Source organism: Lutra lutra, chromosome 5 (genome assembly GCF_902655055.1).
Source record: "Lutra lutra chromosome 5, mLutLut1.2, whole genome shotgun sequence".
NCBI classification, from domain to species: domain Eukaryota; kingdom Metazoa; phylum Chordata; class Mammalia; order Carnivora; family Mustelidae; genus Lutra; species Lutra lutra.
The window spans coordinates 135,375,489-135,398,837 of NC_062282.1; the positions used below are offsets into that span (position 1 = coordinate 135,375,489).

General features: G+C 37.9%; 1 protein-coding gene across 1 annotated transcript in view; it reads left to right on the plus strand.

Moving 5' to 3' along the window:
• Positions 1 to 23,349, plus strand: part of LOC125101212 (translation initiation factor IF-2-like) — a 170,650-nt gene that overhangs the window by 37,763 nt on the left and 109,538 nt on the right. Inside the window, exon 3 of the mRNA XM_047731807.1 lies at positions 14,999 to 15,092. The gene's annotated coding sequence lies outside the window, so the exon portion shown is untranslated. The remainder of the gene's footprint in view (positions 1 to 14,998; positions 15,093 to 23,349) is intronic.

Here is a 23,349-nt window from a genome sequence, read left to right on the forward strand (position 1 = left end):
ATTTCAATTCAGTGTAGTTAACCCACAGTGTTATATTAGTTTCAGGTGCACAATATAGTGATTCAACAATTCCACACATCATCCTGTACTCATAATGAAAAGCGCACTCCTTAATCCCCATCAACTGTTTCACCCATCCCCCAACCCACCTCCCCTCTGGCAACCATCATTTTAGTTTTCTTTTCTTTTTTTTTTTTTTTTACTTTTTTTAATTAACAGACAATGTATTATTAGTCCCAGGGGTACAGGTCTGTGAATCATCAGGCTTACACACTTCACAGCACTCACCATAACACATACCCTCCCCAATGTCCATAACCCAACCACTCTCCCTACTCCTCTACCCCTGGCAACCCTCAGTTTGTTTTGTGAGATTAAGAGTCTCTTATGGTTTGTCTCCTTCCTGATCCCATCTTGTTTCATTTTTCCTTCCCTACCCCAAACCCCCCACTTTGCCTCTCAAATTCCTCATATCAGGAAGATCATATGATAATTATCTTTCTCTGATTGACTTATTTCACTCAGCATAATACCCTCTAGTTCCATTCATGTCATTGCAAATGGCAAGATTTCATTTCTTTTGATGGCTGCATAGTATTCCATTTTATATATATACAACACCTCTTCTTTATCCATTCATTTGTTGATGGACATTTAGGTTCTTTCCATAGTTTGGCTATTTTGGACACTGCTGCTATAAACATTCGGGTGCATATGACCCTTCGGATTACTACATTTGTATCTTTAGGGTAAATACCCAGTTATGCGATTACTGGGTCGTAGGGTAGCTCTATTTGCTACTTTTTGAGGAAATCCCATGCTCTTTTCCAGAGAGGCTGTACCAGCTTGCAGTGTAGAACACCAACAGTGTAGGAGGATTTCCCTTTCTCTGCATTCTCATCAACATCTGTCATTTCCTGACTTGTTAATTTTAGCCATTCTGACTGGTGTGAGGTGGTATCTCGTTGTGGTTTTGATTTATATTTTCCTGATGCCGAGTAATGTGCAGCACTTTTCCATGTGTCTTTTGGCCATTTGGATGTCTTCTTTGCAGAAAATTCTTCATGTCTTCTGCCCATTTCTTGATTGGATTATTCTGTGGGTGTTGAGTTTGGTAAGTTCTTTATAGATTTCGGATACTAGCCCTTCATCTGATATCTCATCTGCAAATACCTTCTCCCATTCTGTTGGTTGTCTTTTGGTTTTGTTGACTGTTTCCTTTGCTGTGCAAAAGTTTTGATCTTGATGAAATCCCAGTAGTTCATTTTTGCCCTTGCTTTCCTTGCCTTTGGCGATGTTTCTAGGAAGAAGTTGCTGCAACTGAGGTCAAGGAGGTTGTTGCCTGTGTTCTCCTCAAGGATTTTGATGGATTCCTTTCTCACATTGAGGTCATTCATCCATTTTGAGTCTATTTTTGTGTGTGGTGTAAAGAAATGGTCCAGTTTCATTTTCCTGCATGTGGCTGTCCAATTTTCCCAACACCATTTGTTGAAGAGACTGTATTTTTTCCATTGGACCTTCCTTCCTGCTTTGTTGAAGATTAGTTGACCATAGAGTTGAGGGTCTATTTCTGGACTCTCTATTCTCTTCCATTGATCTATATGTTTGTTTTTGTGCCAGTACCATACTTTCTTGATTTTTTTTAATTTTTATTTATTTTTTAAATTTCAGTGTTCCAGAATTCATTGTTTATGCACCACACCCAGTGCTCCATGCAATACATGCCCTCCACAATACCTACCACCAGGCTCACCCAACCTCCCATCCCTCTCCCCTCCAAAACCCTCAGTTCCTCAGAACCCATGGTTCATCTTGAATCTCATGGTTCATCTTGCTGATCACAGCTTTGTAATAGAGCTTGAAGTCTGGAATTGTGATGCCACCAACTTTGGCTTTCCTTTTCAACATTCCTCTGGCTATTTGGGGTCTTTTCTGGTTTCATATGAATTTTAGGATTATTTTTTCCATTTCTTTCAAAAAAATTGATGCTATTTTGATAGGGATTGCATTAAATGTTTAGATTGCTTTAGGTAGCATAGATATTTTCACAATATTTGCTCTTCCAATCCATGAGCATGGAACATTTTTCCATTTTTTTGTGTCTTCCTCAATTTCTTCCATGAGTACTTTATAGTTTTCTGAGTGCAGATTCTTTGGCTCTTTAGTTAGGCTTATTCCTAGGTATCTTATGGTTTGGGGAACAATTGTAAATGGGATGGACTCCTTAATTTCTCTTTCTTCTGTCTTGTTGGTGTATAGAAATGCAACTGATTCCTGTGCATTGGATTGATTTTATATCCTGACACTTTACTGAATTCCTGTACAAATCTAACAGATTTGGAATGGAGTCTTTTGGGTTTTCCACATATAGTATCATATCATCTGCAAAGAGTGAGAGTTTGACTTCTTCTTTGAAATTTGGATGCTTTTAATTTCTTTTTGTTATCTGATTGCTGAGGCTAGGACTTCTAGTACTATGTTGAATAACAGTGGTGATAATGGACATCCCTGCCATGTTCCTGACCTTAGCGGAAAAGCTCTCAGTTTTTCTCCATTGAGAATGATATTTGCTATGGGTTTTTCATAGATGGCTTTGATGATATTGAGGTATGTACCCTCTATCCATACACTGTGAAGAGTTTTGATCAAGAAAGGATGCTATAGGGGCACCTGGGTGGCTCAGTGGGTTAAAGCCTCTGCCTTCGGCTCAGGTCATGATCCCAGAGTCCTGGGATCGAGCCCCACATCTGGCTCTCTGCTCCGCAGGGAGCCTGCTTCCTCCTCTCTCTCTCTGCCTACCTGCGATCTCTCTCTGTCAGATAAATAAATAAAATCTTAAAAAAAAAAAAAAGAAAGGATGCTATACTTTGTCAAATGCTTTTCAACATATGTTGAGAGTATCACATGGTTCTTGTTCTTTCTTTTATTAATGTATTTTATCACATTGATTGATTTGTGGATGTTGAACCAACCTTGCAGCCCAGGGATAAATCCCACTTGGTCGTGGTGAATAATCCTCTTAATGTACTGTTGGGTCATATTGGCTAGTATTTTGGTGAGAATTTTTGCATTCATGTTCATCAAAGATATTGGTCTGTAATTCTTCTTTTTGATGAGGTCTTTGTCTGGTTTGAGGATCAAGGTAATGCTGGCCTCATAAAATGAATTTGGAAGTTTCCCTTCCATTTCTATTTTTTGGAACAGTTTCAGGAAAATAGGTATCAATTCTTCTTTAAATGTTTGGTAGAATTCCCCAGGAAGCCATCTGGCCCTGGGCTCTTGTTTGTTGGGAGGTTTTTGATGACTGCTTCAATCTCCTTACTGGTTATGGGTCTGTTTAGGTTTTCTGTTTCTTCCTGGTTCACTTTTGGTAGTTTCTAGGTCTCCAGGAATGCATCCATTTCTTCCAGATTGTCAAATTTGCTGGTGTATAGTTGCTCATAATATGTTCTTATAATTGTTTGTATTTCTTTGGTGTTGGTTGTGACCTCTCCTCTTTCTTTCATGATTTTGTTAATTTGGATCCTTTCTCTCTTCTTTTTGATAAGTCTGGCGAGGGGTTTATCAGTCTTACTAATTCTTTCAAAGAACCAGCCTCTAGTATCCTTGATTTGTTCTACTGTTCTTTTGGTTTCTATTTTATTGACTTCTGCTCTGATCTTTATTAATTTCTCTTCTCCTGATGGGTTTAGGCTTTCCTTGCTGTTCTTTCTCCAGCTTCTTTAGGTGTAGCATTAGGTTGTGTATTTGAGACCCTTCTTGGTTCTTGAGAAAGGCTTGTATCGCTGTATATTTTTCCTCTCAGGACTGCCTTTGCTGTGTCCCACAGATTTTGAACAGTTGTGTTTTCATTATCATTTATTTCCATGAATTTTTTCAATTCCTCTTCAATTTCCTCGTTGACCCATTCATTCTTTAGTTTGATACTATTTAGCCTCCATGTATTTGGGTTCTTTCCAAATTTCCTCTTGTGATTCAGTTCTAGCTTCAGAGCGCTGTGGTCTGATAATATGCAGGGAATGATCCCAGTCTTTTGGTACCAGTTGAGACCTGATTTGTGACCCAGGATGTGATCTGTTCTGGAGAATGTTGCATATGCACTTGAGAAGAATGTGTATTCTGTTGCTTTGGGATGGAATGTTCTAAATATCTCTGTGATGTCCATCTGGTCCAGTGTGTCATTTAAAACCTTTATTTCCTCATTGATCTTTTGCTTAGATGATCTGTCCATTTCTGTGAAGGGGGTGTTGAAGTCCCCTACTATTATTGCATTATTGTCGATGTGTTTCTTTGATTTTGTTATTAATTGGTTTAAATAGTTGGCTGCTCCCATGTTAGGGGCATAGGTATTTACAATTGTTAGATCTTCTTGTTGGACAGACCCTTTGAGTATGATATAGTGTCCTTCCTCATCTCTTATTATAGTCTTTGGCTTAAAATCTAATTTATCAGATATAAGCCTTGCTATCCCATCTTTTTTTTTTTTTATGTCTATTAACATGGTAAATTGTTTTCCACCCCCTCAATTTTTAAAAAGATTTTATTTATTTAGTTGACACACAGAGATCACAAGTAGGCAGAGAAGCAGGCAGAGAGAGCGGAAGCAGGCTCCCCACTGAGCAGAGAGCCCATGCAGGGCTCAATCCCAGGACCCTGAGATCATGACCTGAGCTGAAGGCAGAAGCTTAACCCACTGACTCACCCAGGCATCCCTCTACCCCCTCAGTTTAAATCTGGAGGTGTGTTTGGGTCTAAAATGAGTTTCTTGTAGACAGCATATTGATGGGTTTTGTTTTTTTATCCATTTCTGATACTCTGTGTTTTTTGATTAGGGCACTTAGCCTATTTCCATTCAGGGTAACTATTGAAAGATATGAATTTAGTGCCATTGTATCAGTTGTAAGGTGACTGTTACTGTATATTGTCTCTGTTCCTTTCTGGTCTACTACTTTTAGGCTCTCTCTTTGCTTAGAGGACCCCTTTCAATATTTCCTGTGGGGCTGGCTTGGTGTTTATAAATTCTTTTCATTTTTGTTTGTCCTGGAAGCTTTTTATCTCTCCTTCTATTTTCAAGGACAGCCTAGCTGGATATAGTATTCTTGGCTCCATGTTTTTCTCATTTAGTGCTCTGAATATATCATGCCAGTTCTTTCTGGCCTGCCAGGTCTCTGTGGATAAGTCTGCTGCCAGTCTAATATTTTTACCATTGTATGTTACAGACTTCTTGTTGCAGGCTGCTTTCAGGATTTTCTCTTTTTCACTAAGACTTCTAAGTTTCACTATTAGATGACGTGGTGTGGACCTATTTTTATTGATTTTGAAGGGGGCTTCCTGTGCCTCCTGGATTTTGATGCTTGTTCCCTTTGCCATATTAGGGAAATTCTCTACAATAATTCACTCCAATATACCTTCTGTGCCTCTCTCTCTTTCTTCTTTTTCTGGATTCCCAATTATTCTAATATTGTTTCGTCTTATGGTATTCTTATCTCTCAAATTCTCCCCTCATGGTCCAGTAGTTGTTTGTTTCTCTTTTGCTCAACTTTTTTATTCTCCGTCATTTGGTCTCCTATATCACTAATTCTCTCTTTTGTCTCATTTATCCTAGCAGTAAGAGCCTCCATTTTTTATTGCACCTTGTTAATAGCTTTTTAAATTTCAGCTTGGTTAGATTTTCATGCTTTTATTTCTCCAGTAAGGGCTTTTATTTCTCCAGACACGGTTTCCCTAATATCTTCCATGCCTTTTTCTAGCCCAGCTAGCACCTTGTCATTCTGAACTCTAGATCAGACATATTACCAATGTCCATATTGATTAGGTCCCTAGGCTTCGGTACTGCATGTTCTTTTTTTTGTGGTGAGTTTTTCCACCTTGTCATTTTATCCAGATAAGAATATATGAACGAGAGAATAAAATGCTAAAAGAGTAGCAAAGACCCCAGAAAAATATACACTAACCAAATCAGAAGAGACCCCAAATTGGGGGGAGAAGAAAGGGGATAAAAAGAAGTTTAAAAAAATTTTTTTAATTAATATATATATTAGACTGGTGAGTAGAACAGAGCCACCCACTTGATTTGGGGTGTATTTTGGTCTCTTAGAAGAAACTACCTCCCCCAATTTTTTTTAAAGATTTTATTTATTTGACAAACAGAGATCACAAGTAGGAAGACAGGCAGACAGAGAGAGAAGAAGGGAAGCAGGCTCCCTGCTGAGCAGAGAGCCAATGTGGGGCTCAATCCCAGTACCCTGGGATCATGACCTGAGCCAAAGGCAGAGGCTTTAACCCACTGAGCCACCCAGGCACCCCTAAATTTTTTAAAGAAAGAAAAACTTATATGTATACAAAAAATATGGGTAAACACAATGAAGGGATGGAATATGACTGTAAGGGTGAAAAAAAATTTTTTTAATTCTAAAAAAAGGATTTGATAATATAAATTGGTTGGAAAAAGAAAGAAAAGAAAGTGGAGAGAATTTGCTCAGCCTGGAGACTAGAACAAAGCCCTGTGTTAGATTTAGGGTATATTTTGATCTATTAGAAGAAATTGTATCCCAAAAACTTTTTATAAGAAAAAAACCCTCTTTGTATACAAAAAATAAAGTTAGATACAATGAGGGATAAAATATGACTCTAATATATATATTATATGTGTATAATATATATATAATATAATAGGTTTTTTTAGAAAGGTATTGTTAAGATAAACTAGTCAAAAAACTTTAAGAGATGAAAGAGGAAAAGTTAAAAAAATTAGAATAAGAAAAAAATAAAATTAAAAAACTTTAACTTTGCAAGACTAAAGAATCATGGGGAGAAAGCCATGAATTCCATGCTTGCTTTCCCCTTCTCTGGAATTCCACTGTTCTCCTTGATCACTGAGCTTGGTTTTGGCTGGATGTTCTTGTTGATCTTCCTTGGGAGGGGCCTGTTATAGTGATTCTCAAATGTCTTTGCCTGAGGCAGAATTGCACTGCCCTTGTGGGGGGCGGGGGGGGGGTGGTCTAAGTAATCTGCTTAGGTTCGCTTTCTCTGGGAGCTTTTGTTCCCTGAATGCTTTCTGTACAGCTTTGGAGGATGGGAATGAAAACGGCGGCTTCCCAGTCTCCAGCCCGGAGGAACTGAGAGCTCGCACCCCACTCTTCAGTGCACCCTCAGAGAAAAGGTGTCAATCACTCCCATCTCCCTGGTCTCTGGCTGCAGTCCGAGCTCACCCGGCCTGTGACCGAGTGTTTCTGTCTCTGACACACAGTCCTGTTTGGAGTCTCCAAACCCAGCAGATTCCTGCCTCCAGAGAAGGAAGTTGAGTCTCCCCAGATCTGCCACTTGTGGGGTCCCTGCTCGAAGAGCAGTGGCCTAATTGTGCCTTGGATCCCAGTTTAAGGTAACCCTGAGCTGAGAGCTCACTCCTCATCTCCGTCTCTGTAGTCAGCTTCCCTTCTCCAATACCTGGTAGCTCTGCTACACTCAGACACCCCTGATCCTTCTGTGACCCCACGGGACCTGAGACTAACTGTTCCCGTGAAGGCTCCACCCCCGCTTAGCCTCTGGAGCAATGTCCCGCAATGGAGCAGACTTTTGAAAGTTCAGATTTTGTGCTCTGTTGCTCCACTGCTTGCCGGGAGCCGGCCCCTACCCCTGTGGTGTATCTTCCCGTTGCTTTGGATTCACTTCTCCGCACATCCACCTTTCAGAAAGTAGTCAATTTTCTGTTTCTAGAATTGCTGCTCTTCTACTCTTTGATTTCCTGTTGGGTTTGTAGGTGTTCAGACTGGTTTGATAACTATCTAGCTGAACTCCTGTGACCTGGTGTCATCTTAGTCTGCTACTCCTCTGCCATCTTAACTCCTCCTCTGTTCTCTATTTTTGGGAGTCTGTTGCCTGGTCTGTCTGCCTGTCTCTCTTTTTCTTTGCTTATTTGTTTTGTTTCTTAAATTCCACATGTGGGTGAACTCATGGTATTTGTCCTTCTCTTTCTGACTTATTTCACTTAGCATTATATTCTCTAGCTTCATCCATGTCATTGCAAATGACAAGATTTCCTTCTTTTTTATAGCTCAATAAAAGAAGATAAAAGGACATCTTTTTTATCCATTCATCTATCAATGGATACTTGGGCTGCTTCCATAATTTGGGTATTATAAATAATGCTGCAATAAACATAGGTGTGCATGTATCCCTTTGAATTAGTATTTTTGTATTTTGATAAATACCCAGTAGTGTGATTACTGGATCATAGGGTGGTTCAACTTTTAACTTTTTGAGGAACCTCCATACTGTTTTCCATAGTGGCTACACTAGTTTGCATTTCCACCAACAGTACACAAGGATTCCTCTTTTTCCACATCCTCACCAACACTTGTTGTTACTTGTGTTTTTTATTTTAGCCATTCTGACAGGTGTGAAGTTATATCTCATTGTGGTTTTGATTTGCATTTCCCTGATGATGAGTGATGTTGAGCATCTTTTCATGCATTTGTTGGCCATCTATATGTCTTCTTTGGAGAAATGTCTGCTCGTATGTTCTGCCCACTTTTTCACTGGATTATTTATGGGTTTTTTTATGTTGAGTTGTATAAATATATATTTTGGATAGTAACCCTTTATCAGACATGTCCTTTGCAAATATCTTATCCCATTCAGGAGGTTGTCTTTTAGTTTTGTTGAATGTTTCCTTTCTGTGCTGAAACTTTTTATTTTGATGTAGTCCCAGTAGTTTATTTTTGCTTTTGTTTTTCTTGCCTCAGAGACATATCTAGAAAAATATAGCCAATGGCCACATTATGGTAGATGTCAGAGAAATTCTTGCCTGTGCTCTTTTCTAGGATTTTTATGGTTTCAGGTCTCACATTTAGGTTTTTTTAACCCATTTTGAGTTTATTTTCATCTATGGTATAGGAAAGTGGTCCAGTTTCATTATTTTTCATGTAGCTGTCCAGTTTTCCCAACACAGTTTTTTTTTAAGGAGACTGTCTTTTTCCCGTTGGATATTCTTGCCTTCTTTATCAAAAACTAATTGACCATATAATCATGAGGTTATTTTCTGGGCTTTCTATTCTGCTCCATTGATATATGTGTCTATTTTTGTGCCAGTACCACACTGTTTTGATTACTATGGCTTTGTAATATAATTTAAAATCTGGAATTGTGATATCTCCATCTTTGCTTTTCATTTTCAAGATTGCTTTTGCTGGGGAACCTGGTTGGTTCAGTTGGTAGTGCATGTAACTCTTGATTGTGGGGTCTTGAGTTCAAGCCCCATGCCCGGTATAGAGCCTTATTTTTAAAAAATTGTTTTTAAATCTATTTAGAAAAGATTGTTTTGGCCACTCAGGGTCTTTTGTGTTAGTATGCTGTTGGTATTTTGATAAGGATTGCATTAAATCTGCAGATTGTTTTGGGTAATATGGACATTATAACAATTTTGGTTTTGCAATCCATGAGCATGGAATATCTTTCCATTTGTGGTATCATCTTCAACTTCTTTTGTCAGTGTTTTATAGTTTTCAAAGTATAAATCTTTTACTTCCTTGGTTAAATTTATTCCTAAATATTTTTTAAATTTTATTGCAATTGTAATTAGAATTGTTTTCTTAATTTCTCTTTCTGCTGCTTCATTATTAATATATAGAAATGCAATGGATTTCTGGACATTGATTTTGTATCCTGTCACCATATGAATTCATCTAGAAGTTTTGGTACTTTTTGGTGGAGTCTTGGGGTTTTCTATATATAGTATCATGTCATCTGCAAATAGTAAGAATTTTACTTCTTCCTTATGAATTTGGATGCCTTTTATTCATTTTTCTTGTCTGGTTGCAGCAGCTAGGAATTCCAATACTTTGATGAATAGAAGTGGTCAAAGTGGACATTCTTGTTTTGCTACTGACCGTAGGGGAAATCTCTCAGCTTTTCCTTACTTAGTATAATGTTTGCTGTGAATTTTTAAATATGGTTTTTATTGTGTTGAGGTATGTTCCCTCTAAACCTACTTTGTTGAGGTTTTTTTAATCAGGAACTGATGTTGTACTTTGTCAAATGCTTATAATGCATATATTGAAATGATTGTATGGTTTTTATCCTTTCTCCTATTGATGTGATGTATCACGTTGATTGATTTGTGAATATTGAACCACTCTTGCATCCCAGGAATAAATCCCACTTCATTGCGGTGAATGATTTTTCTTAATGTATTATTTTATTTGGGTTGCTAATATTTCCTTAAGGATGTTGCATCTATGTTCCATAGACATATTGACCAGTAGTTCTCTGTTTTGTAGTGTCTATACCTAATTTTAGTATCAAGGTAATGGGGGCCTCATAAAATGAATTTGGAAATTTTCCTTCCTCTTTTATTTTTTGGAATAGTTTGAGATGAATAGGTATTAACTCTTCTTTAGAGGTTTGATAGAATTCACTTGTGAAGCTATCTGGTCTTGGACTTTTGTTTTTTGAGAGTTTTGTTAATTACCTATTCAGTTTCATTGCTAGTAATTGGTCTGTTCAAATGATCTATTTCTTCCTGATTCAGTTTTGAGAGGTTATATGTTTCTAGGAATTTATCCATTTCTTCTATGTTGTCCAATTTGTTGACATATAACTTTTCATAATATTCTTCTATGATCCTTTGTGTTTCTGTGGTATCAGTTGTCATTTCTCCTCTTTCATATCTGATTTTGTTTATTTGAGTCCTCTCTCTCTCTCTCTCTGTCTCTTTGATGAGCCTGGCTAAACATTTATCAATTTTGTTGATCTTTTCAAGGAACAAGTTCCTGGTTTCATTGATCTGTTTTATTGTATATTTTAGTTTCTACTTCATTTATTTCTGCTCTAATCTTTATCATTTTCTTCCTTCTACTGGTTTTGGGTTGTTTGTTTTTCTTTCTCTAGTTCCTTTAGATGTATGGTTGGGTTGTTAATTTTAGATTTTTCTTGTTTCTTGAGATAGGCCTATATTGCTATAAACCTCCCTCTTAGAATTGTTTTTGCTGGGGTGTCTGGGTGGCTCGGTTGGTTGAGTGTCTGACTCTTGGATTTCAGCTCAAGTCATGATCTCTGGATATGGGATCGAGTTCCAAGCTCAGTGGGGAGTCTGCTTGAGATTCTCTTGCTCTCCTTTCACCCTTCCTCCCCACTTGCATGCTCTCTTTCTCTCTAAAATAAATAAATAAATCTTTTTAAAAAATAGAACTGCTTTTGCTGCATGCAAAAGATTTTGGACCATTGTGTTTTGATTTTCATTTGTCTCCATGTATTTTTTTTTTAAAGATTTTATTTGTGTATTTAACAGAAAGAGTACAAGCAAGGGGAGCAGCTGAGGGAGAGGGAGAAGCAGACTCCCTGCTGAGTAGGGAAGCCAATGCAGGGCTTGATCCCAGGACCCTGGGATCATGACCTGGGTAGAAGCAGATGCTTAACTGACTGAGCCCTCCAGGCACCCCATGTCTCCATGTATTTTTTATTTCTTCTTTGATTTTGTGGTTGACCCATTCATTATTTAGTAGCAAGTTATTTAACCTCCATGTATCTGTGCTCTCTCCAGATCTTTTCCTTCTGGTTCATTCTAGTTTCATAACATTGCGGTCAGAAAAGATGGATGGTATGCTTTGATCTTTTTTACTTTGTTGAGACTAGTTTTGTGGCCTAATACATGATCTATTCTGGAGAATGTTCCATGTACACTTGAAAAGAATGTGTAATCTGCAGTTCTAGGATGGAATGTTCTGAAATATCTGTTAAATCCATGTGGTCCAATATGTCATTCAAAGCTACTGTTTCCTTGTTGATTTTCTGTCTGGACATTCTGTGCATTGATGTAAGTGAGGTATTAAAGTCCCCTGCTATTATTGTATTACTATTGATTACTTCCTTTATGTTTGTTATGAACTGTTTTATATATTTGGTTGTTCCTATATTGGGTGAATAAATATTTACAATTGTTATATCTTCTTATTGGATTGTTCTCTTAATGATTATATAACATCCTTCTTTATCTCTTATTACAGTCTTTGTTTTAACATCTATTTCATTAGATATGTATTGCTACCTTTGTTTTCTTTTCACATCCATTTGCATGATAAATTCTTCTCTATCCCTACACTTTCAATTTGCATGTGTCTTTAGGTCTGAAATGAGTCTCTTTAGGTAACCTATATGGGTCTTATTTTTTTCATCCATTCCATCACCCTATGTCTTTTGAGTGGAGTGTTTAGCCCATTTACATTCAAATTAATTATTGATAGGTATGTATTCATTGCTATTTTATTACTTGTTTTATGATTGTTTTTGTAGTTTTTCTCTATTCCTTTCTTTACTAGGTCTTTTTACTCACAATAAGTTGGCTTTCTCTGATGATATAATTGGATTCCTTTCTCTTTATTTATTGCATATCTATTACTGGATTTTGATTTATAGTTACAATTAGCTTTGTATATAACATCTTCAGCATATAGCAGTCTATATTAAGTTGATGGTCACTTAGGTTTGAACCCTTTCTTTATCCCTCCCCACCACCCTTCCCCACATTTTAGGTATGGTATCATACTTTATATTCTTTTATTTTGTAAGGCTTTGATATTTATAGTTATACCTATTTGTACCATCCTTGTGCTTCCTACTTTTCTTGCTCTTCCTTATGTTCTTTTCTTTCCACTCAAAGAGCCTCCTTTAATGTTTCTTCTAGGGCTGGTTTAATGGTCATGAATTCCTTTAACTTTAGTTTGTCTGGGAAACTCTTCATCTCTCCTGTTACTCTGAATGATAGGCTTGTCAGATAGAGTATTTTTGGCTGCAGATATTGTCCTTTCAGCAGTTTGAATATATCACGCCACTCTCTTCTGGCCTGCAGAGTTTCTGCTGAAAAATTTGCTAATAGGCTTATAGGGGTTCCCTTGTGTGTAACTGCCTTCTTCTCTCTTGCTGCTTTTAAAAATCTCTATGTATCACTACTTTTTACCATTTTAATTACTATGTACCTTGATGGGGACCTACCTGGATTGATTTTGATGGGGGAATCTCTGTGCCTCCTAGATCTGGATTTTAGTTTCCTTCCCCAGATTCAGGAAGTTTTCAGCTATTATTTCTGCAAATCAATTTTCTGCCCCCTTTTCTCTCCTCCTTCTGGGATCCCTATAATGCAAATGTTATTACACTTGATGGTGTCACTGCGTTCCCTAAGTCTGTTCTCATTTTGCATAATTATGTTCTCTTCCATCACCTGCTTAGCTTGATTACTTTCTCCTCCAGGTTGCTGATTTGTTCTTCTGCTTTGTCTTGTTTACTTTTAATTCTATCTCTTGTATTTTTAATTTCACTTAATGTGTTCTTCATCTCTGATTGCTTTTTTTTTAAATCTCTTTGTTAAGGGTCTTACTGAAGTCTCCCACCCTTATTTCAAGTTCAGTGAGGATCTTTATGAGCATTACTTTAAATTCTCTATCAAGCATATTACTTATGTTGTTTTGTGTAGGTCTCTTGATGTGATTTTGTCTTGTTCTTTCATTTGGGATATATTCCTCTGTCTTCTCATTTTGTCCAAATTTCTATGTCTATTTCTGTGTGTTAGGAAAGTCAGCTACATCTCCTGCACTTGAAAGTAGTGGCATTATGAAGAAGAGGTCCTGTGCCCTGCAGTGCAGTGTGGAACTGGTGGAACCTGGTGTTTCAGGAGTGTCTCTTATGTGAGTTTCATGCACTTTGCTATTGTGGCTGAGCTGCTCTTTCCTTCAGTCCAGTCACCTACAGTGACTGTTGTGGGCAATGTTTGGTCCCTGTGGTATTAGTGAGGCAGTCTGGGCTTGAGTTGAGTCAGACCAGACATTTGTCAGAGATGCAGTAGCACCAAACTGCCAGGTGCTTTCCTTGTCTTATCCCCTAAGAAGCTTTCCTTGGTGGACAGGGTCTGCAGTTACACCAGCTGTTTTCCCCCAGTCCCCTGCTAGGGCCCCAGACTGACTGGTTTATGTGGTTATCTTTCCCTCTCCCTGGCACAGGAGTCACTTGGGAGTAGTGCTCCATACACTGTTGGTGGGCTGCTTGCATACTGCCAGGCTTGTGACATCTCGTTGCATGGGCTCTGACCAAGAGTATATTGGAGGGGGCTGATCTGCTGTAGTGTGGAGGTGCAGGGAGGCAATATTAGCAAGTTAGTAAGTGTCAGAGTTGCAGTGATTCCACAAGTGGCCCTATGTTTATTTGAGGGGCTTGAGAAGGAAATGGTGCCTGCCAGCTCCTTTGATCCTAGAGTAATCTCCCAACATCTTTGTCTCCCCCCACCACCACATACTCTGAGATTAGTAGAATACTCTCCCTCCCATATGCCCCAGGCATTTTTCAAACTGCTGCTTCTATGATAATCTTAGCAGGCTGTTTTTTGTGCTATCTCTTTGAGGGCAGGAACTCAATTTCCTCATATCCTCTCAGCTGTCCCAGAGCTGAGCTCACTGATTTTTTAAATTCCAGGTTTGCTTTTTTTTATTATTAACATATAATGTATTATTTGCCCTAGAGGTACAGTTCTGTATAAATTCCAGGTTTTAAATCCCACTGGTTGTAAGAACTCACAAAATTCAGCCCTTCTGGTTTTGAAAGCTACATGTTATAGGGAATCATACTGTCCATGCAGTTATCCCAATGTGAGAGTCTGTTTTTCTCCCCTCTCCATGCCCCGGGGTTGTTTCCTCTCATGTACAGTCCTGCGGGTCTGCCCTTCCTATCCTCTTCAATGTGACTGACCTCCTCTCTACATTTAGCTGTGGAGTTTGGGGTCATTTTCTGGGTTATTTACACTGAAGTGGGTGTTATCTAGTTGTACCTATGGGACAAGGTGAGCTTAGTGTCCTCCTACTCTGCCATCTGCCCCAATTCCCAGTATTTATCTCTTTTTTTTTTTTTGCACAAATGCAAAATGACATTGTTTTTTCAGTTTTGATTTTCATGTTTTTTGTAATAGGAGTATCCTTATTACCATTGAGTGATGTTGAAAGCCCTGAATCTCTTCTAGGCTTCCTCTGAGATGGCTCCAGGGAAAGGAAGAGGGATAGAAGACCAGGCTCCCTACGTACCTACTTGGCCTTCTCTGACACACCCCACTGAGAGTGAGTACCGAGTGTCTTATTAATGCCTCACAATTGTGGAAGTCTAGACTCCCCATTTTGCTTTTGCTGGCATGAGTGGGAGTGAAGCCATAGTGTTTTCTGTGGTGTTTGGCTGGAGTAGAGTTATTATTGTCTGAAAGTTTTCTGGCTTGCCAGGTTTCCCCTTTCTTGGTCTTTTGGATAAATAACCCTTTGGATATAGGCTTTTGTTGGGGCTTTTTTTTCTCTCTGCCTATTTGACATTTCTGAGTTGATTCCTTCTTCAGCTCCAAGTTAGGGATATACGAGACAAAAAAGAAAAACCAGGGAACTCACCACTGTGTTGTTCTTTGTGCCCCTAAGTCTTAAACTATTCTGTCTTTTTCTTTCTAATTTTCAAAGTCTTCTTCGATTAATTTTATATATAGAATTATATATATATATATATAATTCTAATATTTATAATATTTATATATATATATATATATATATATATATATATATATATATATATATATATATTCAGGATTTGTAGTTGTACTTAGCAGGAAGAATATGGAAAAGCACATCTGCTCCATTTCCCTGGAGCAAAACGAACATTTTCAATAGAGACACAATATTGCCCACAGAGAAGCAGGTTGGCTAAATGAGGACTGACATGGTAGAAACAGGTTTGAGTCTAACTTTCAAAAATGATGAATTAAGAAAGTAAGAAAGAGAGACCAAATAATAAATAAATAAATAAATAAATAAGGCACTTCTAAGAGGACGTGGGATTGGGAATAAATCTCTGGGCCTTTGAGGAGACCAGCTTGACTAGTTTGAATAATTCATATTGGAGTAGAGTGAAGATAATAATATGAGAACATTCCATTTGTTTAGTACTTAGTATCTTTCAGGCATTCAGCTAACACTCTGAAATATATTGTCTTATTTACCTCTTTTAGTTCTTAGAGGTAAGTACTAACGTGTGTTTTATAGATGGGGAAATTGAGCCTCAGAAAAATAACATAATGTGCCCAAGATCACATATTTGGTAAATAGTGAAGCCTGGATTGCACTGAGGTCGTTTTGATATCATAAACTATGTTTTTGACCACTAGATCTTACTACTTGATAGAACACTCAGACTGTGAGCTCCTGATAATCCAAACAAGGTGTTTGAAGTCAATGTCTTAGAAGATGAATAAAGTGATAAAACTGGTATTAAAGGAAGATTGATCTGTTAGTGAAAGGCAGAATATAATAAAGCTGGGAAAATGAAATCAGTACATAGCTACAGAAGGCTTGTTTGTTCATTTTAACATTCAGTTTATTCATTCAATAAATGTTTATTACATGCTCTATTAATAAAGAATCCACAAGAAAAACAGAACCAGTAGGATACACACAAACACACACAAATAGGGTCTCTGCAGATGTATTAAATTAAGATGAAGTCATACTGGATTAGGGTAGGCCCTAAATCCAATGTCCTTATAAGAAGAGGGAGATAAAGACACAGGGAAAAGGCCATATGAAAATGGAAGCAGAGATTCCAATGTGCATATAAAGATCAAGGAGTGCCAAGCATTGCCAGCAACCATCAGAAATTAGAAGAGGTTGGGACACCTGGGTGGCTCAGTGGGTTAAAGCCTCTGCCTTTGGCTCAGGTCATGATCTCAGGGTCCTGGGATGGAGCCCTGCATCGGGCTCTCTGCTCAGCAGGGAGCCTGATTCCCCCCCAACTTCTCTCTGCCTGCCTCTCTGCCTACTTGTGATCTCTCTCTGTCAAATAAATAAATAAAATCTTAAAAAAAAAAAAAGAAAGAAGGAAAGAAAGAAAGAAAAAGAAATTAGAAGAGGCAAGAAAGAATTATCCCCAAGAGCTTTTGGAGGGAACAGACCTCTTGGTTTCAGACATCTTGGTTTTAGACTTTTGGTCTCTAGAACTGTGAGAGAATAATTTCTTTTGTGTTAAGCCACATAGTTTGTGGTAATTTGTTACAGCAGCCCAAGGAAATTCATACAGAAACCAAGTTCAGTGAGCAGTGTGAAAGACAAGAGAAGATCCAAAAGTGGAGACAAAACCAAGAACTGGGAATGAGGTAGAAATGCCCAGAGCAGATTTAGGCAGAAGTGATTAATTTTCTTGGTGGATAAATAGAACTACAGTGTCTGTGCCTTGGATTGCTGCCCTGGCATGTCAGTGTGACAGAATGGCCTAAGGCCAAAAGGTTAAAGTAGTCAAGAAAATGAGCATTTTTGAAAGTATATGTTATGTGGCCATTGGAGAGCCCTCTAGGGGAAGGTGGAGGGAAATCAGGATGGAGGGATGACGAATCCTTGGGATTCATTAGAACGGCAAGGAGAAAGAGGAGCCATCAAAGGAGACAGAGAAAGGATGATGAGAGAGATGGGTAAATAATAATAATTTACTACCTGCAGGAGATGGGAGAAGAAAGAAGGACGAAAGCATCCATTAACTAGACCACAAGCTTCTTAAGGGCAGAGCCTTTTTTACTTTCAGTACCCATAAGAGTACCTAGTCCATAGTAAGCATTTAATAAGTATCTACCAAATTAATAAAGAGCCATTTCCTGACACAGGAGACATCAACAAGAATGGAGTTGGAAGTGGGGTATTTGATTAAAGCAAATAGAAGACCTAAAATCCTAATTTAAAACTTCTGTAATGTACTGACTCTTGGGGTATTAGAAGTAGGAGAAAACTAAAAAATTATGTGGTTCATTCCTCATTTTGCACATAAAAAAAATGAGGTCCAAAGAGATTGCTTTTATGACTTGGGCTCTTTGGACCTGAAGGAGTTCTGTAACTGTGGCAGGTGATTTTGAGTGTTGCAGCTGACACTAACCCCTTTAAGTCATGAGGTTTCTACTTACTTTTTTCCTATCCTTCAAGGAAGTTATCAGTCAGGCTTAGTGATTAAAAACAAAGGTGATAAATTAGAACTGGCTCTTATGCAACTGAAAAATCACTAAATTCTACCCCGAAGACCAATAATATAGTATATGTTAACAAAATTGAATTTAAATAAAAAATTTAAAAAGAAACAAACACCAAACTGATCATGTGGGGACTAGAGTGCCAAGAAGCATGTGTTGCATGAAGTACTCGGTGTTGTACATAAACAATGAATCTTGGAACACTGCATCAAAAACTAATGAAGTATTTTATGGTGACTAACGTAACACAATAAAAAAAAAAGAAAAGAAAAACTTACTTTAATTAATTTGCCTGTTCACAAAAAGCAAAAAAAAAAAAAAACAAAAAAAAAAAAACAAAAAGAAAATGAAAGTTCTGATTAGAGAAAGGAAGAGAAACAATAAGTGATGAATTTCATGATAGTAATTTGGGGTTACCATCTAGAACCCAGATTCCCTTTGGAGAGTGGATAGGATCGCATGCAGGGTATTTATCATAACCCTTGGAGCTTGGAGGTAAGGATAGAAGGTATAGTACCACTGAAGCTTCCAATCAGAAAGTTACCACTGTAGTGGTACAACAGTATAATTGACAATGAGATTCACCCCAAATTAGGTGCTTTAATGACTCTTTTCTGACATCTTCGCTAGGACTTTGGCAGCAGACTACTGTGGCAGGACCCTACAGGGATCCTTAGAGAATAGCATCAGTAGTGACAGTGAGAGGCACAAACCCCCAAATCTACCAAAGCAGAAAGCTCCCAGCTGGGAAAACCCTGCTAATAGAAGGGAGGCTTTTGGAGCCTAACACCAAAGGTTGTTTATTAAGTAGCTATGAAAGAAATGACTCCTTGAAATATTGGTCACCTCTCAAAGTATATTTTTGGTCTTCTAAGATTGATTAATCTATCCCTCTACCTCTTTTTTTTTTCTTTAGTTTTTTTTACATCCAGAAAGGGAGGATATTATTCCATCCCAATACAAACCTGCAGTGTCTGAATGATCTAACTTATCAGATGATAAGTGGTGGCTTAGTGGCTCAGCTGATTGAGTGACTCTTAATTTCAGCTCAGGTCATAATCTTGGTGTCGTGAGATCAAGCCCCACATTGGGCTCTGTGCTCATCATGAAATCTGCTTGAAATTCTCTCTCTCCCTCTCCTTCTGCCCCTGCCCTCCACATTCTCACTGTCTCTCTCTAAATAAATAAGTAAATAAAATCTTTTAAAAATTCAATTAAGGGGCGCCTGGGTGGCTCAGTCGGTTAAGTCACTGCCTTTGGCTCAGGTCATGATCCCAGGGTCCTGGGATGGAGTCCTGCATCAGGCTCCCTGCTCAGCGGGGAGCCTGCTTCTCTCTCTGCCTCTGCCTGTCACTCTGCCTGCTTGTGCTCTCTTTCTCCCTAAAAAATAAATAAATAAATAAAAATTCAGTTGAGCATACATGCCAAAACAACATTTTATTCTATTTTTAAACTTTTTTTGTAGTGCAAGATGTACAATTTAGAACATTAGACAATTATCAAGATCTCTCATTCAACACCAATCCTATGCCAATACACTGCTCTTGATTTATGCTTTTCTGAATGTCTCAAGATTAAAACCAATTTGTATCCCAAATTTCACTTTGTGTTTAAAGATATCATTCAAGTACTTAGACTTTAACTTACCGAGACATAAGCTAGTGAAGAAAAATAAAAATATTTTTATTGAAAGTTACTGGTGACTATTTTAATGATTAAGTAGGAAAAATGGAAACAAGAAATCCATCTGATTTAGTAAAACTTACTCTGTCTTAAGTAAAAGCAGAATGAGATACGTTCAACTAGTTGAACATCTGACAGGACTTGGCAACACCTGAATACATTTTACTGATTCAGACGGTAACTGCCACATTCATCACAGCCAGAATCTTTAATATAATAGAAGGTGACTTATGGTTACTGGTTAAAACTATCTAAAAAAATGATGGAATGATAAGGCTATTCAGGGGAATTCAGAATTGACCAGCAGGTTTACAAAGGCTACTATGTTTAACTTTCAATATATGCCTATAAGGAGACCACTAACATTTGTCACTTAAATATAGGACTATATTATATTTAATGTGGTTTATTTACCAGTACCCTGGTTGTTTTATTCTAACCCATACAATCACAAATTTGTCATACATTTTACAGAAAGTACTAATTGTTTTTATTGAGAAAAGATTCAATTGTACAATAGCCTCGAGTCAAAGAGGTTAATCAGTTTTACATATCAAAATAATATCTTGTAAAACTAAATAGCATGTGCCTCCAAAGATGAATTGTATTGGTTCCTGTGGCACTGGAGACAGAACATTGCTGGCCTGCAAGGTATTTAATCTGAGGTTTAGACAAATCACTTCAACCGGGATCTATGGTTCTTCATAACAAAGAGAAGTCAAGCATATACAAGGAGAAATGTATGTCTCAAGAATGTGCCTCCGGCATTTAATCCACTAAATTATCCCATAAAATCTTGCTTTGCTCTTTCAAGTAGATGCTTTTGGGACACCTCAGTATGATTTGTGGGTACTTGAAGCAGTTTGGAAAATTCTAGAAAGTGTCTTGATAACCTATAGATATTTTTCTTGCCTCTGAAGTGAAGGAGATTTCACTTACCAAAATAAGGTTTGTTAGATACATTGGATACTTTTCTACTGCTTTATTCTGTGGCCCCAATTTCTCCACATTTTTTCCAACATTTATTACTACTCTTGGTGGTGGTGGTGGTGGTGTTTAGTATGGCAATCCTAATGGTTATTAGATGGCTTTGATTTGAATTCCCCTAATGGCTAATGATGTTGAGCCTCTTTTCACTGTTTCTTGGCCAAAGCTGATTTAAAGTCCTTGTCTAGGGGCACCTGGTTGGTTCAGTCAGTTGAGCGTCTGCCTTCGGCTCCCCCGTGCTCACTCTCTCTCTCTCTCTCAAATAAATAAATAATATCTTTAAAAACAAAAAAATAGAAAAATAAAGTCCTTGTCTAATGATTTAACCATTTGGGCCTTACTGGGGACCATTACTATTAATTAGTATTTCCCTGCCTGCCCCCCACCCCCGCATATGGGCCATATTTTCTTATTTCTTTGCACATCTTGTGATTTTTTTGTTGAAAACTGGATGTCTAAGTAACAAATTGTGGCAACTCTGGAAATCAGATTCTGCCCCCTTTTCAGGATTTGTTGCTGTTGCAGTTTGTTGTTGTTTGTTTGTTTGTTTGTTTTAGTGGCTTTTTGAATGACAAAGTCTGTGTTCCTTGTCATATGTCACTGCTGAAATCTCTGCTCAGTTAGTGGTCAGGTGATGATTGGGCGGAGTTTTCCTTAAATGCCTAAAATTAGTGAGTCTCCAAAGGCACCATATGTCTGTATATTGGAGCATGCCTTCAGCATTCAGTCAGAAAGTTAATAACTCTGCCTTAGCCTTCACTTTCTATAACCTCAAGGTCATCCAGAGCTAAGAGCTTAGGTTGTTCTCAGGTCTTTCTCAGCATGCACAGACTCCTGAGCATACATAGCCCTATGCATGCATTTGACCTTCTAGATTCCTAGGAATATGTCAGAACTTTTCAAAGTCCCTATGGATATCTTATTCCCCATCTTTTCCTTTGAACTTTTTGATTAACCTATTTTTTAACCTAACTTTATCTATCACCCCTGGCAGCCACAAATTTTAAACAATTGCCACTAATTGTTTTAATAAACAGTGCTGGTGAAAAGGCTTTTTCCATAGATGAACTCCACTCTGAATCATGTCAAATAAGACAGACTTGCAAGTAGAATTTTTCAGGCAACTACCAGACTAGTCAAACACTGACAATTCTCTGAGAATGAGGTTTTGAAGTAGGTCCAACTCCATTCTGCAATGTCTGGTGACTCCCAAGTTGCCAATTTTCAACATGATTGCAGGTTGGTCATTTTCAAAGCTATCATGGAGCTAGAGAGTGGGGGATGGGAATAGGGCAAGTTAAAATGCCATAAATCTCAGTTTTTACTGAGATTCAGACATTTTTTTTAAATAAATACTCCCCAGATTTCTACAAGCCTTTGATAAAATATCTAAAGTTCTGAAAAAGTTGACTTGTGATTTTTGCCAGTTTTCTTTTTAGTTTTATGAAGATTTTTTTGGAGGTACCATTTGCTCTGACATCCCTCTTTTGTAGCGTCTTTGAGGCGACATATTTTGCCATTCAAATGGTTGTGCCCAACTACTGTATTTTTGGACAGCTAACTCCTCCTCATCCTTAAGACTCAGCTCAAGGGTCACTTTCTTGAGCAATGGAATGCTTTCTGCATATTAAATCTGACAAAGAAGCTGATTAAGTGAATCAGATGCTATCCCAGCTGCTCCTGTTAAGGAATGAATGAGGAGAACTGGATACATGCCAGGTCAGCATTCACTTTTTCCAGTTTCCCCCACCTCCACCCCACAGTAGTCCTTGAAGCACTGCCTCTGAGAGCCTGAGGCTCTCCTCATAGCATGATCGAAACTAGTTGAATGCTGGGCGAGAATTTCAAAAAACAGATTCAAGCAGTAGGCAGTCAGTTGGGCTGGAAAGTATGTAGATCCTTTCTAAACAGAAACTATATGCTTTCTTGAATGAAAAGGATGAATAATTACTCTGATGATTCACTAAAAAGGCCATAATGCTTTTTAGAAAATTATGGACATATGTAAATTACTGATACATGCTCCCCAAAAGAATAAGGACTACCTACTAGAAATATATATGAATACAAGAAATTTTTCATAATTGATTTCAAATGAAGAATCTTATTGAGAAATTTTGGCTAAATGAATTTTGAAGACCATTGGCACAGTACACTGGCTACCACTGCTTTGGATCACTTGAGCTATTCAAGTTTAGACAGTATGGATCAACCTGAACCTCCCTTGGGATATGTGAGCCCTGTTTTGGAGACCATAGCATTGACTTTTTTTCTAAGGGGTCTCTAATGATATTTCTAAGTGAATTTATAGTATTTTTAATATACAGAATAAGAAAATGGGGACACCGCATTGGGCTCCTTGCTCGGCAGGGAGCCTGCTTCTCTCTCTGCCTCTGCCTGCCACTCTGCCTACTTGTGCGTGCGCGCGCGCGCTCGCTCGCTCGCTCTCTCTCTGACAAATAAATAAAATCTTAAAAAAAAAAAGAAAGAAAGAAAATGGGGACATTTATTGGTTTTATATAATTTATCATATAACGTAACACATTTATAAATTGGTATGATATGTGTTGCGGAGAGGAAAAGCTATTGGCAAAATAATACCCAAAAAATAGTTGTTGGTCATGGTACTACTGATATTTCAAACAGCTCATACACTTTTGAGA